Raw genomic sequence first — 15,478 nt, 5'->3', positions numbered from 1 at the left:
TGCCAATGGTTCTTATACTTGTTGATTGTCACCTGTTATGTATTGTGGTTGATTTTATATTGTTATTCAGCATTTATTGTTTCCTATTTTTAGTTGGCCTATGATACCTACTCAGTACGTGTTCCTTGTACTGACCCCTACTTGTAATTTTCTTCTTTGTTATTTGTGGAGTGCAGCAAGTGTGCCATCGACTTTGACTCGTCCTCAGCTCTAGCAAGTGTTCAGTACATTAGAGTTCAGGGTGAGCTATTATTCCTAGATCGTGCTGGATTCTCTCCTTCACGTCTTAATGTCTTGAAGTTCGGACATGGACCATCTTTTTACTTATTTTAGCTTCTTAAATACTCTTAGATTAAGAAATATGAGGATAGATGTTCTTGGTGTGATGACTTCCAGATTTGGGGAGTAATAAGTAATTAACTTTAGAAGTTGATTTAATTGATTTAGTTAATAAGTTTTTGATCTTCCGCATCATTTTTGTTATTCATAATTGATATACTGGTAAATGTTGGGGTTTAGATTTGTTGGTTCGCTCACTTAGGAGGATAAGTGTGGGTGCCACTCGCGGCTCGTTTGGGTCGTGACAGTGTAACTAGATAGTTTCTTCTATTTTAATAAGAGATGTTGTATATTTCTGGATATTAATATTATAATTGACATGTTAGAACTATACTATTATACTCTTTTAAGATATACTCTCTCTTCCCATAAAAGATGTGGATCTTACTAAAAATGTGTCCAACATTATTTGAATACTTATTAAATTAAGATAAAATTAATTATTTTTTTTTCATTTTACAGCTACAATTAAAATGTCTTTTGGAAGTTTAATCAAATAAACAAAGGGCAAAATGATAAAATCTTCCTATATATAAATGATTTCGTAATCACGGTATAAAATTAGAAGTTCTAGAACGGAGGGAGTACAAATTTTGAATTGTATAGATTCAAAGTGTACATAATTTTCGTCCTATATTTTTTAAGGTGGTGAATATTTAAATAACCAAAAGCATCTAAATATTTATTTTGATCTGATGATCATGAAAAAAATTCTCTTTTTCTATATGTAATTTTTTTTTTACCATAATTCATACATGTTTTTTTGAAAAACACCTCTTGACTGGTCTGAAGCAATTTTATGAATCAACTTCAATATTCGTTAGGCTGCTTCAAGAATTATAGGATGATTAAGTATACTACAGTAATTCGGTATACATAATTGATCTAATATACTCATTTTCAAGACGATTTTTAAAATATTCTTCCATTTTTATCTTTTAAGATAGTATTGAAATTAGTTATTATAATTAATGTTTAGTTATTTTTTACAATAATTAAGAAAGATAAAAATGAAAAATTATACTAAATTTATGTCTTAACCTTTTTTTTGTAAAGGAGATAATATCTCAATTTTTTTTTTACCAAACTAAGCCATTATATAAAACAATTTACCAAAATAATACATTTTTTCAGTATTTTACAAAACTAATATATACATATTTCACAGTAACGTTTCAGAGTACATTTCATTTTTAAAAAACTAATAGCGTTAGATTGATATACGTTACTATGAAAAAGGTTTTACTCCTAAAACATTTTTTGAGTAATGTTTTAGGAGTAAAACGTTATTATGAGTAACATATATCAATCTAAGCCCGTCAACTTTTAAAAAATAAAATATACCCTAAACGTTACCGTGAAATACGTTTATACTAGTTTTCTAAAATTTCAAAAAAAACATATTATTTTGTTGAATTGTTTCATATAGTAACTTAGTTTAGTCAATACTTTTAATATCTCAAAGCTTAAATTAATATGGAACGAAAAAAGCGTATTATAATCATAGATATAAGAGTTATTTATTGGTTATCACGTAAAAATCATCGCTGATATTATCATTGGAATAAAATTAACATATGAGAATATGTTGGTTATCATATTTATCAAATCATCATTCAATAATCATCTTTAATGAATGACTTTGATTATATAAATACTCCATTTTAAGTGACTTGAAATACTGAGACATTTTTATTTATTAAAATAATTTAATTGTTCAATTTTTGAAATTATTTTAGAGTGTTCTTTCAATTTTATCCTTCATCGGTTAGTATTAAAATTAGTTATTAATTAATTTATTTTAATTATAAATTTTACAATTATTAATAAGGGTAAAAATGAAAAGTTATGTCTAATTTTTGTGTTAGTCTTCTTTTCTTAAAGTGTGTGAACAAATTAATCAATTTGAAATAGATGGCGTATATTATTTTCATGATCAATACATGTAGCGATCCAGACCGTCGTGAGTGATACCTACACTAACCCTCTGCTGGGAGAACCAAAACTACCGGCTAACTAATCAACCTAACCAAAGTAATACACATTAAAAGCTACAGAAGTAGGTTTAAATAACTATTAAAAAAAGTTTCCTTGAACTCTAAGGTTTTAACAAACAACTAGCCAAACCAATGCGGAAGAACAATCCTAGAACCTGAAAGTCATTGTACCGAAACTCTATTAATAACAAGTCTAAGAGAAAGGACTACAACCCCAAAATTAAACAACACCTTAAACAAATAGTCTGAGTCGAAAAAGAATGGACTTAAACAAGAAAGATTCATGAGAACCTGAAAAAATTGGTTTATCTATGAATCCGGCCACACTCAATAATCACCTAGCTGATATCTATCAATAGCCGCCTGAAGATGTCTTGTACTCAACATAGAACAAGCAAGTGCAGTATTAGTACTCAACCACAGTGTACTTGTAGAATCATGCGGCTATCCCAAAAGGTGAAACATATATAAGTTATTACAACAATAATACACATGTATATACTGAACATATACAATATTAATCATCACTTACGAACAACGTACAACTTCAAAATTCTCAAGATATACAGTTATGTCAAGTTAATGGTCCTCTCATGGAACTCAATTCAATGATCCTCTTATGGAACCCCTACCCAAACTGCTAGCATAACTGAACGTGGCAATCTTATCATGTTAATGCGGAACAAGGCAACTGATTCCATGTTTATGTCGGAACGTGAACATCCATCCAAGTTAGTGTGTCGAACGCAACACCCAATCCATTCAACAAGCCACAATCACATTCACAATTTATATTCTCATGATCATACAATCAATTCATCACTTCATGGCATATAATTATTTATCATCCTTATTTTATGAGTAGTGTGATTAATAACACAACATTCACATAAATGCGTCATAACGTATTAATTGCAAACTAATATCACATAAATATAAATCATAACCATAACCTACCTCTAATTGAAGCTTGAATCCCCTAAGATACTTGAATCTTCCCTTTCTGGATTCTTCCTGCTTGTTCATGGTCTAAAAACATCAATATCACATAAGGATAAATAAATAAAGACCCAATTACCCCTATCATAATCAATAATATCAACCCTAGGTCAAACTCTTGATCCTTATACCAATATTAGGACTTTCACTACTAAAAAAATAGTGAATACCGACCTAAAAATTACCGACCTCAAATGAAGGTTGGTAATTTCCCACCTCCGAAGGTGAGTATTGTTAAAAAGAATGAAATTATAATAACTTTACAAAACTGACTACAACTAGTCAGTTTTTAGCAAAATAAAGAGGAAAAAATATTCCGCCCTCAGGAGGTTGATATTTTTTGTGGAAAAAATGAATTACAATAAAAATCGACATCTTGATGTGGGTATTAAATAAAATAAATAAATAACCATATTTTATTTTTTTCTCAAATATATATAAAAAACAAAATTTAAAAATATTTTAATTTAATATTATTTAAACCGTTTTCTGGAGGACAGTTTTGTGTAAAATAAAAAATAAATATATTATAATACCGACATTCGAAAGTTGATAAAATTAAAAAGTATATAATTATTATAATTTTATTGGAATAATAATACAATGACTTCCGTAAGATTGATAAGTTAATATTTTTAAATTTAATTTAAATAAATCATCTTCAGGATGATGATTTTATATAAATAAAAAAATAATTTAATATAAAATATCGACCTTCATGAGATCGATATATTTATTTCATCCAAATACCGACCTCATGAGGTCGGTATTTTTATTCATCCAAATAGCGACTGCATGAGGTCGGTACTTTTACATCATCCAAATACGGACTTCATGAGGTTGGTATTTTTACTCTATCCAAATACTGACTTCATGAGGTTGTTATTTTTACTTCATCCAAATACCGATCACATGCGGTCGGTATTTTTACTACATCCAAAAACTTACCTTATGGTGTCGGTATATTTATTTCATCCAAATCTCGACCTCATGATGTCGGTATTTTTACTTTATCCGAAATACCGACTTCATTATGTTGGTATTTTTACTTCATCCAAATACCGACATCATGAGGACGGTAAGTTTACATCATCCAAATATCGACCGCATGATGTTGGTATTTTTATTTCATCCAAATACCAATCCCATGAGGACGGTTTTGCGTAAAATAAAAAATAAAAAAAAATTAAATTACCGACTTCCAAAAGTCGATAAAATTAAATATTATGCAATTAAATTAATTTTAATTTAAATATTTATACCGTGTCTTTCAAAAAATAAATATTTTCAATTAATTTTAAATAAATCGTGCCAGATGACGGTTTTATATAAGTTAAAAAATAAATTAATATAAAATACTAATATCCGATGTCAATATTATTTAATAAATATGATAACTTTTTATGTATCTTTAAAATTTAATGTGATACCGACATCATGAGATCGCTTCTTTTTATTATATCTAATTCCTTTTAATAAAAGCGACATTCGGAGGACGGTTTGTTTAAAATATTTATATTAATCGTAATTCGTGGAATAAATAAAAATAATCCATATTTTTTGAGTATAAAACTACGTTGATATGAATTATGATATAATTATACATATATTTCTAGAGTTATGTAAAAATCTATTAGTCTTCTCGTCTAATCATGAACTTAATGTATCATGTATGATGTAGAGGTGATCAAGAGCTAACATATAAATCACTCGAGAATGAAATGCGAGATAGTATTATTATATATATACTTTCGATCTTGAATGTATGTCAAGTATAGTGATCACTTCCTAATTATGATGACACGTAAAGGATACTTCATCTGAGTTATAAAATACATTAATTAATTATATATACATTATCAATTAAAGAATATCGATGATCAATTTAAGGAGATTTATGTATTAGATTTGATATTAATAAACTTATATGGATCGAAAAAATTAAATTTATATAATTAGGAGGAATATAATTTAAATTTATAAAATTAACTTGATCGATAAATTAAATTTATTAAATTAAACTTCTACTGATATATATATATATATATATATATATAAATGAAAATAAATTAATAAATATCGACACAAAGAGGTCGGTATATTTAAATTATTATTTTATTTAAATATTATCGACCTCACAATGTCGATATTTATTAAATATTGTTAAATACAAAGAATTATTTTTAAAAATATCGAAATTTTGTGGCTGATAAATTAATTATTTTCAAAAATATTGACATTCCATGATCGGTAAATTAAATATATACTTCTCTCAAATGAAAAGAAGGATAATATTAAAAGGCTAAGTCATATATCGCTCTCTCTCACTCCTCTCTCATTGAACCCACCCGACCGCCACCGACCCACCCTGCCCCGCAAGGTATCACCCACGCCATGTTGTCCTATCAGCGGAAACGATCGAACCCAACCCATCTACAGCAAACGTGCAGCAGTGGGTCGTGCCTCAGCAGTTGGAGGTTGCGCCGCCTCTATCACGTACGCGCCCAACAGTGGGTCGTGTAGCAACATCAGTGGATCGGCACTGCCTCCATTCTTTAGAAGTCAAGGTGAATTTTTAGAACCTCCATAACAAATCTTTTTTATTTTCATTTAGTTAAAGTGTCTCAAAATTAGTTAAAACTAAATTAAGTAGACTTATAAAGTAAGGAAGATCTCCAGAATTTGGCATGGACCATGATCAGTTTCATGGCAAAGAACATACAAAAAGTAGAGAAATTGGGGAAGATTTGGTGTCTGATAACAAGCCAAAAAAGATTCATGAAGAGATAGAGGATATGAATATGGAGAAATTTGAATTACAATTAGATGAAGGAGATGACAAAAAGAAAAATGAAGAAGAAGAGATCGAAGATGACATTGGTAGAGAAGTAAAGTCTAAAGAACTAGCTTTGAACAAAAGAAGAAAAGAAAATGTTTGTTGAGCACATACCATTATTTGATACTCAATTTCTCTAGTTTGAGACATAGTTGTTATGGTTTTTTTTATGTATACACAACTTTCATGTGCATATGTTAGTTTGACATTATTGGGTTTACTTATTGTACAGGAAAATAAAGAATTTCTTAAGCAGCTTCATGATGATATTCAGCGATTATTGCGATGTCTGTATTCTGTTTTTAGGACTTCCTTTCCTCTGGCTAATTTTGATTGGATGTGAAGTTTTAGTCTTTCACTTGTATTATGATGATAGTTGAATAAACTATGATAGTATGATTGAAATACTAACTTGATGAAGAAAAGTTATACTAAAGTTGAAAGATTGGAATAGTTTTATAAATTTCGATTTTTGAATTTTGCTAAAGTTTTATGGAAACAAAATGGTGTCAATCATTTTGAAGCTTCTTAAAATAAAGAGTGTCATATAATTTTGTGATAGAGGAGGTATATCTTCTTTCTTATAAAAAATATCTACTTGTATTAACTGTGTAAAATATCATGGATCTCACATATTTTTTTTCTCTAACTTGTTCAGAAAGTAAGGATGCAACATTTAAGCCAATTAGATTAAACAAAACTAATTAGATTTAGAAAGTTCTTGAGTTATTTTAATAAGTTAAATTAGTGAATATAGCATTGGAATTAAGTTAAAACTAAACTAATTAGACTTATAAGTTATTAAATTCTTCAAATAAGTCAAAATATGTAATGTGATTTAGCTGGTGAATAAATTGTTGGAATTAAATTAAAACTAAACTAATTTTATTTAAAAAGTTATTAAGTTGTTTAATAGTTAAATTGGTGAATATAGTTTGGAATTAAGTTAAAACTAAACTAATTAGCCTTTTAAGTTGTTAAGTTCTTCAAATAAGTTAAAATATGTAATGATTTAGTTGAAAAATAAAGTGTTGGAATTAAGTTAACACTAAACTAATTAGTCTTAGAAAGTTGTAAAGTTGTTTAATAATCTAAATTGGTGAATATAGTGTTGGAATTAAGTTAAAACTAAACTAATAAGACTTAGAAAGTTATTAAATTCTTCAAATAAGTTAAAATAAGTATGTGATTTAGTTGGTGAATAAAGTGTTGGAATTAAGTTAACACTAAACTAGTTAGACTTTAAAAGTGCCACGACCCAAAACGAGCCGTGAGTGGCACCCACACTTACCCTCCTATGTGAGAGAACCAACCAATCGAAACCCCAACATTTCAACCATATTAAACAGAATATAATGCGGAAGACTTAAAACTCATTAATATAACCAATAAATAACTTCTAAAATTTATCAATTACTATCCCCAAAACCTTGAACTCATCATCACAAGAACATCTATCCTCAAATTACTAAATCTAAGAGTATCTAAGAAGCTAAAATAAGTAAAAGAGATGGTCCATGTCCAAACTTCAAGACATCCAAACGCGAAGGAAAGAATCCAGTCCAAGCTAGGAACAATAGTTCACCCAAAAATCCGATTATGCTGAAGTCTGGCTAGAGTTGCAGTTGAGTCGAAGTCGATGGTACGTTTGCTGCATTCCACAATTAACAAAGAAAGAAACATACAAGTAGGGGTCAGTACAAGGCACAAGTACTGAGTAGGTATCATCGGCCAACTCAAAATTGAAAGCAATATATATCAGATAATAACATAAAAATCGACTACCATACTCAACAGATAAAAACAACAAGTACCATAACCATTGGCCACAACCCAAGCACCTCTATGAGGACTCACGCCTCCACACCACACTCGTTTGGGAAATAGGTTCTTTGAATTTGAGTATATTAACATAATTCAAGATTCATTCTTTTTACTATCCTGGTGTCGGAACGTGACACCCGATCCACTACTACTATCTTGGTGTCGGAACGTGGCACCTGATCCACTACTACTATCCTGGTGCCGGAACGTGACACCCGATCCACTACTACTATCCTGGTGTAGGAACGTGACACCCGATCCACTACTACTAGCGTGGCGGAACGTGACACCCGATCCACTACTACTATCCTGGTGTCGGAACGTGACACCCGATCCACTACTACTATCCTGGTGTCGGAACGTGACACCCGATCCACTACTACTATCCTGGTGTCGGAACGTGACACCCGATCCACTACTACTATTCTGGTGTCGGAACGTGACACCCGATCCACTACTACTATCCTGGTGTCGGAACGTGACACCCGATCCATTTCTACTAACTTGGTGTCGGAACGTGACACCCGATCCATTACTACTATCCTGGTGTCGGAACGTGACACCCGATCCTCTACTATCCTGGTGTCGGAACGTGTCACGACCCAAAAATAGGTGTGATGGCACTTGTCTTATCCCACCAAGACAAGTCAGCCTAAAACCCAATATCTAACAAAGTGCGGAAGTAAATGACAATCCAACAACAATTTCTAGTATGAAACCAAGTCATATTAATTCAATCCCCAAAACCAGGTTGTCACGTGCACAAGCCTCTAATGTAAACATTAGAATTGAAACAAAATAGAAGTCTAACATAAAGTTGTCTTTCAAATAAAAACAAAATCATAAACTGGAGTAGGAAAGTTCGCCGAGATGACAAGCAGCTACCTCACAATCCTCCACAAGATGCCTCGGAAACGAAGAGAATAGAAAGTGTCACAAAGATCCGGGCTCGTAACCTACAAAAGTTTGTAGAAGCAAGGGGTGAGTACCAAACCACGCGGTACCCAACAAGCAAACCTCTAAACACAAGTTAAGTGAATAAAATACGGGTACTCCTTACACCCTATCTAGACCTCCATGCTACAGTCTAACAGTTTACAGTTTACCAAACACACAACTAATTAACCACACTCTATTAGTTTACACATTCTCAATAACAACTTAATATTCAACAGTCACAAACTTCACAGAGAAACACTCACAAGATCAGCAAAACACATGTTCAAGTTCATCAATAATAAAATGTGCAATGCCATGAGATGCGATGTCAAGTATAGTGATGCATGTCTTCCCTAACGATACACACCCGCTGTCTCTCAGTCTGGGACCCATGGGGGACATATCTGTCCATGCATCTGTCGCGGCGCAAGACATGACCCTCGATAATAGTAACCATCGCGGCGCGCGATACGTCCCTTGAAATATAATATCCATCGCGGTGCGCGATAGGACCCTCGAAAATAGTACATCATCCTCTACCACAACTATGTCTCAGATACCATGCAATGAGATGCTCAAATGGAAAGGAGGAGATAACCATTTGATAACAAAGCACAATTTATAACAAGAAATACAACACCAACAAATAAACAACAAGTCTCCAAATCATTCTCAACATCACACAAGGAAATACACGAATTTCGTACGCTTAACAAGAGTTTAGAAATCCACTTGCCTCAAATAGTAGAACAATCACTTCGGAACTTGAGTCTTCCCTTTTTGTTGAACTTCCAACTCAAAACAATCTATTCAAATAAGTAACCACGATAAGATTTTTGAAACTAACAATACCTATATGTTTATCTTAGACCCAAAACTTCACCCAAATTTATAATAAAGTCCCTAAGTCTTGATGCCAATTAATATTTCAACTCTCATATTTATCAAATTCAAGAAATGTTTAAGACTACAACTTTAATTACTTTTATATGATATAATTCATCTGATATTTAATTACCTATCTCAATATATCAAAACTTAAAATTATAATGTGATAAAGAGAAAAATAAAATAAAATAAAAATAAAAAAAATATAACAAAATTAGTGACCGAAATAATTTGCAGATTATTATCACCTTACCCTCCAAACTACCCTTTCATAAGGCCATTGATGGCCAACCACATGTCATGGTTCTCCACTAACATCCTTATATGTTTGCTAATAATAATAATAATAATAATAATAATAATAAATAACATATACTACTATTCTGAAACAAATTCTAACTTTCCAGTTTGTTATTTAACCCACTTCACATATCAATTCTTTCCCCACAATTTATTGTCCTATAATTTAATTGTCAACATAATACGATAATCATAACAATAATGATAAAGAATTTGGAAAAACACTAAAATCAACCTACATACTAACATGTATATAAATTAAAGGCAGTAACTTTATTCTTTTTTTAGGAACAATTTGCAACACTTTTGATGTGGGCCAAAACACCCCTCTATCACCTTATGACTACTTATAACCATCCCAATAATTAGACCAAACAATTATCCACAACAACATGTCCCCCAATATCCAAGAAGTCACGTGTAACAACAATAACTTTGAAAAGCAATATGCCACTCTTTATCCTCACCTTAGAAAACATATGAATAGCCTCATAAATTGTCATTCATTACAAAATTGAAAAGTTACAAATTGAAATCTCACCTCGATGCAGTTTTCAAATTTCCGATGCCAAACCCTTGTTCGCTTCTTTTCCCTTTTTTTTTCTTTTCTCAATTAATTATGTATTAAAAGTGATAAATTTTACTCACTTATTTTTATTAAATATAGGCTAAAGGGTATAGGGTCTTAAATAAATTATCACTTTAGCCCATAAACTATCGATTAATTAACTTAAGCTAAATAAATTTTAAAAAAAATTCTAAAGAGGAGTTTTTTTTGGGTTATTACATTATCCACCACTAAAAATCATGTTCGTCCTCGAACATAGAGTAAAAGTAATTACCTGAAGCTTCAAAAAGTTGAGGATATCTGGCACGCATGTCAGACTCTGTCTCTCAAGTTGCTTCTCTTACTGAACGGTGCTTCCATTGCACCTTCACTGAAACAAGCTCCTTGGTCCTAAGCTTTCGGATTTGCCATTCCAATATAGAAATAGGCTCCTCCTCATATGACAAGTCTGGACCCAGCTCCACAGAATCGAGTTAAATCACATGAGATTCATCCAGAATATACTTCCGAAGCATAGAGACATGGAAAACAGGATGAACTGCCGACAAACTAGGTGGCAAGGCCAACTTATAGGCCAGCTCTCCCACTCGGATCAAAATCTCAAAAGGTCCAATGAACCTAGGGCTAAGCTTGCCCTTCTTTCCAAACCTCATCACATCCTTCATGGGTGATACTCGGAGCCAAATATGATCACCCTCCATAAACACCATGGCTCTAACTCTCTGGTCTGCATAACTCTTCTATCGACTCTGAGCTGTCAATAATCTATACTGAATCATACGGACTTGCTCCATAGCATCTCTAAGCAAGTCTGTATCCAAAGAGTCCATCTCAGCCGAATCAAACCAACCAATCGGAGTCCTACACCGTCTTCCATACAACGCCTCAAATGGGGCCATCTGGATACTAGAGTGATAACTATTATTATAGGCAAACTCCACTAATGGTAAATGTTGATCCCATCTAGCACCAAAATAAATCACACACGCTCGAAGCATATCTTTCAATACCTGAATGGTCCGCTCAGATTGACCATCCGTTTGAGGGTGAAATGTAGTACTCATATCTAACTGAGTACCCAGACCATGTTGTAATGCCTTCCAGAAATGAGAAGTAAATAATGAACCCCGATCTGATATGATAGAAATCGGAACTCCATGTAGTCGCACAATCTGACTGATATATAGCTCGGCTAACTTTTCTGCCGTATACTTCACCCGAACCGGAATGAAGTGGGCAGACTTGGTCAGCCTATCAACAACAACCCAAATAGAGTCATAACCACCCACTGTGGTAGGCAAACCCACAACAAAGTCCATAGTAATCCGCTCCCACTTCCAAGTAGGAATAGGCATCCTTTGGGATACACCCCCAGGCCGCTGGTGCTCACACTTGACCTGCTGGCAAGTCAAACACCTCAAAACAAAGTCTCTAATATCTCTCTTCATCCCACACCACCAGTAATGTGACTCAGATCATGATACATTTTCGCCGCTCCCGGATGGATAGAATATCGAGAACAATGGGCCTCCTCAAGGATCAATTTAATCAAATCGCCTGTCTTGGGCACACAAATCCTGCCTCCGATCCTCAAGACACCATCAGAAACATGGACAGCCTCCTTAGCTTCCCCTCTCAATACTTTGTCTCGAATGAGACATAATTTTTCATCATCAAACTGGTGTGCACGAATCTGCTCGACTAAAGAAGATCGGGCCTCAATAAAAGCAATCATCCCATCACTCTCCTCTGAAATCTGTAATCGGACAAGACTATTAGCTAACAATTGAACATCTCTAGCCAATGGTCTCTCCTCAACACTAAGAGATGCAAGACTCCCCATTCTATGAGTCTTCCTACTCAAAGCATCGGCCACAACATTGGCCTTCCCCGGATGATACAGAATGGTCACATCAAAGTCTTTCAGCAACTCAATCCATCTTCGTTTCCTCAAGTTCAAATCCCTCTGGCTAAAGATATACTGAAGACTCCGATGATCAGTGAAGATCTCAGAATGCACCCCATACAAATAATGACGCCATAACTTAAGTACAAATACCACAGCCGCCAACTCCAAATCATGAGTAGGGTAGTTCTTCTCATGGGATTTCAACTGCCTAGAAGCATAAGCAATCACTTTCCCCTTCTGCATCAACACACCACCCAAACCAACTCCTGAAGCATCACAATACACAGTAAAGTCTACACCTTCCTCAGGTAGAGTCAACACAGGAGCAGAAGTCAACAAAGTCTTGAGCTTTTGAAAGCTCTCCTCACACTCATCAGACCACTGAAAACTCACATCCTGTCGAGTCAATCTAGTCAATGGAGCTGCAATAGTAGAGAAACTCTGAACAAATCGTCGATAATAGCCTGCCAATCCCACAAAACTCCTAATCTTAGTAGGTAAAGTAGGTCGCGTCCAGCCTTTAACTGCCTCAATTTTGGCCGGATCTACTCTAATACCCTCCTTGGACACCACGTGTCCCAAGAATGTCACAGAAGTAAGCCAGAACTCACACTTTGAGAACTTGGCATACAACTTCTCTTCTCTCAACCTCTGAAGTACAATCCTCAGGTGTCGTACATGGTCCTCCTCACTCTTAGAGTAAACCAAGATGTCATCGATGAAAACAATAACAAAAGAATCAAGGTATGGTCGAAACACCCCATTCATCAACTCTGTGAATGCTGCAGGGGCATTAGTCAATCCGAAGAACATCACTAGGAACTCATAATGCCCATACCGAGTTTGAAAAGCTGTCTTAGGGATACCTGATGCCCTAATCTTTAACTGATGATACCCAGACCTCAAATCAATCTTAGAGAACAATGATGCTCCCTGTAACTGATCAAATAAGTCATCAATACGTGGAAGAGGATACTTATTTTTAACGGTTACCTTGTTCAACTGACTGTAATCGATACACATTCTCATAGTCCCATCCTTCTTCTTCACAAACAATACAGGGGCACCCCAAGGTGATACACTAGGGCGAATAAAACCCTTACTCAATAAATCTTGCAACTGATCCTTCAATTCTTTCAACTCTACTGGGCCATACAATATGGAGGTATAGAAATAGGCTTAGTGCCCGACTCCAAATAAATAGCAAAATCGATATCCCTATCGGGAGGAACACCTGGAAGATCAGAAGGAAATACATCGAGAAACTCCTGAACCACGGGAACAAAGTCCATGGAAGGTGGTTCAACACTAGTATCCCGAATAAATGCTAAGTAAGACAAACACCTTCTCTCCACCAATTTCTGAGCACGGATAAAAGATATGACCTTGCTAGGATAAGAACCACTAGCACTCTTCCACTCAACCCTCGGAATACCAGGCATTGCTAAAGTCACAGTCTTAGTGTTACAATCAAGGACAACATGATAAGGAGAAAGCCAATCCATACCCAAGATAACATCAAAGTCCACCATCCCCAGAATGATTAAGTCTACCCAAGTGTCATACCCAGCTAAAGAAACAAGACAGGATCGATACACTCGATCCACTACTAAGGGCTTACCCACGGGTGTAGAAACACGAATAGGTACAGTCATGCTATCACATATCATATCAAATTTAGCAGCAAAATACGTAGACACATAAGAGAATGTAGAACCTTGATCAAACAACACAGACGCAGGTCGATGGCATACTGGGATGATACCTGTAATAACAGCATCTGAGGTCTCCGCCTCAGGTCTCCTGGGGAAAGCATAGCAGTGTCCTCCTCGTCCACTTCCATCCTGGGTGGTACCTCTACCCCCCACTCTGCTGAGCTGCAACACCACTACTAGAAACTTTATCACTTCTACCTTAATAAACTCTGCCACGACCTCTACCTTGTGGTGCTGGTAGTCTAGTCTGGAATGAAGAATTAGGTCGAGGCCCACCACGACCCCTTTGAGAAGTACACTGCCGCATTAGATGATCGGGATCTCCACAAGTAAAACAAAATCTCTGACCTGGGAACTGTTGTGTGGACCCTGAAAACCCACTATAATTTCTTCGCCCTGTAGGTCGCTGCTGTGAACCGTACGAGCTCTGACCTGAGCTATAAGAACCCCTAGATGTCTGGCCACCCTCAAATGTCGGCATAGATGCATGAATAGGTCCCCGCTGCTGAAAAGAACCACTCACTCTCTGTGATCCCCTACCTCCAGATGAGGCACCATGAAACTGTCCTGATATATGGGCTCTTTTAGGGTCCCCAAACTCCTCTCTCTCCATCAATTCTGCCTCTTTGGTGGCACTCACAATGGACTGAAAAGAAGCCCCCTCCCTAGATGCCCGAAACACAGCTGACCTGATAGAGAAAGTCAATCCCCTCACAAATCTGCGAATCCTCTCTGTCTCATTTGGAATAATGGCCAACGCATGCCTAGACAACTGGCAAAAACGCGCCTCATACTCTGTAACCGATAAACAATCCTGTCTCAGACTCTCAAACCTCAAGCAACTCTCCTCTCTCACGCTCCATGGGACAAAACGATCTTGGAATGCACTAGCAAACCGCTCCCATGTCACTGGATGAGATCCAACTGGCAAACATCCCGAATAAGTCCTCCACCAGTCTCTCACTGGTCCACGAAGCTGGAGTGCACATATCAAACCCCATGTGACTCAGCTAACCCAACCACCTCTAGTAACTCTCGGCAGGTAGTTAGAAACTCATGAGCGTCCTTGCTCTTCCAACCCTGAAACTGACGTGGGTCCATCTTTCGAAATCTCTCATACCTACGCTGCTCATCCTCTGTCAGAACAACCATCGATGCAACTTG

This window comes from Solanum lycopersicum, chromosome 9 (assembly GCF_036512215.1).
Source record: "Solanum lycopersicum chromosome 9, SLM_r2.1".
NCBI lineage: Eukaryota > Viridiplantae > Streptophyta > Magnoliopsida > Solanales > Solanaceae > Solanum > Solanum lycopersicum.
Note: the sequence above shows the minus strand (reverse complement) of the source record.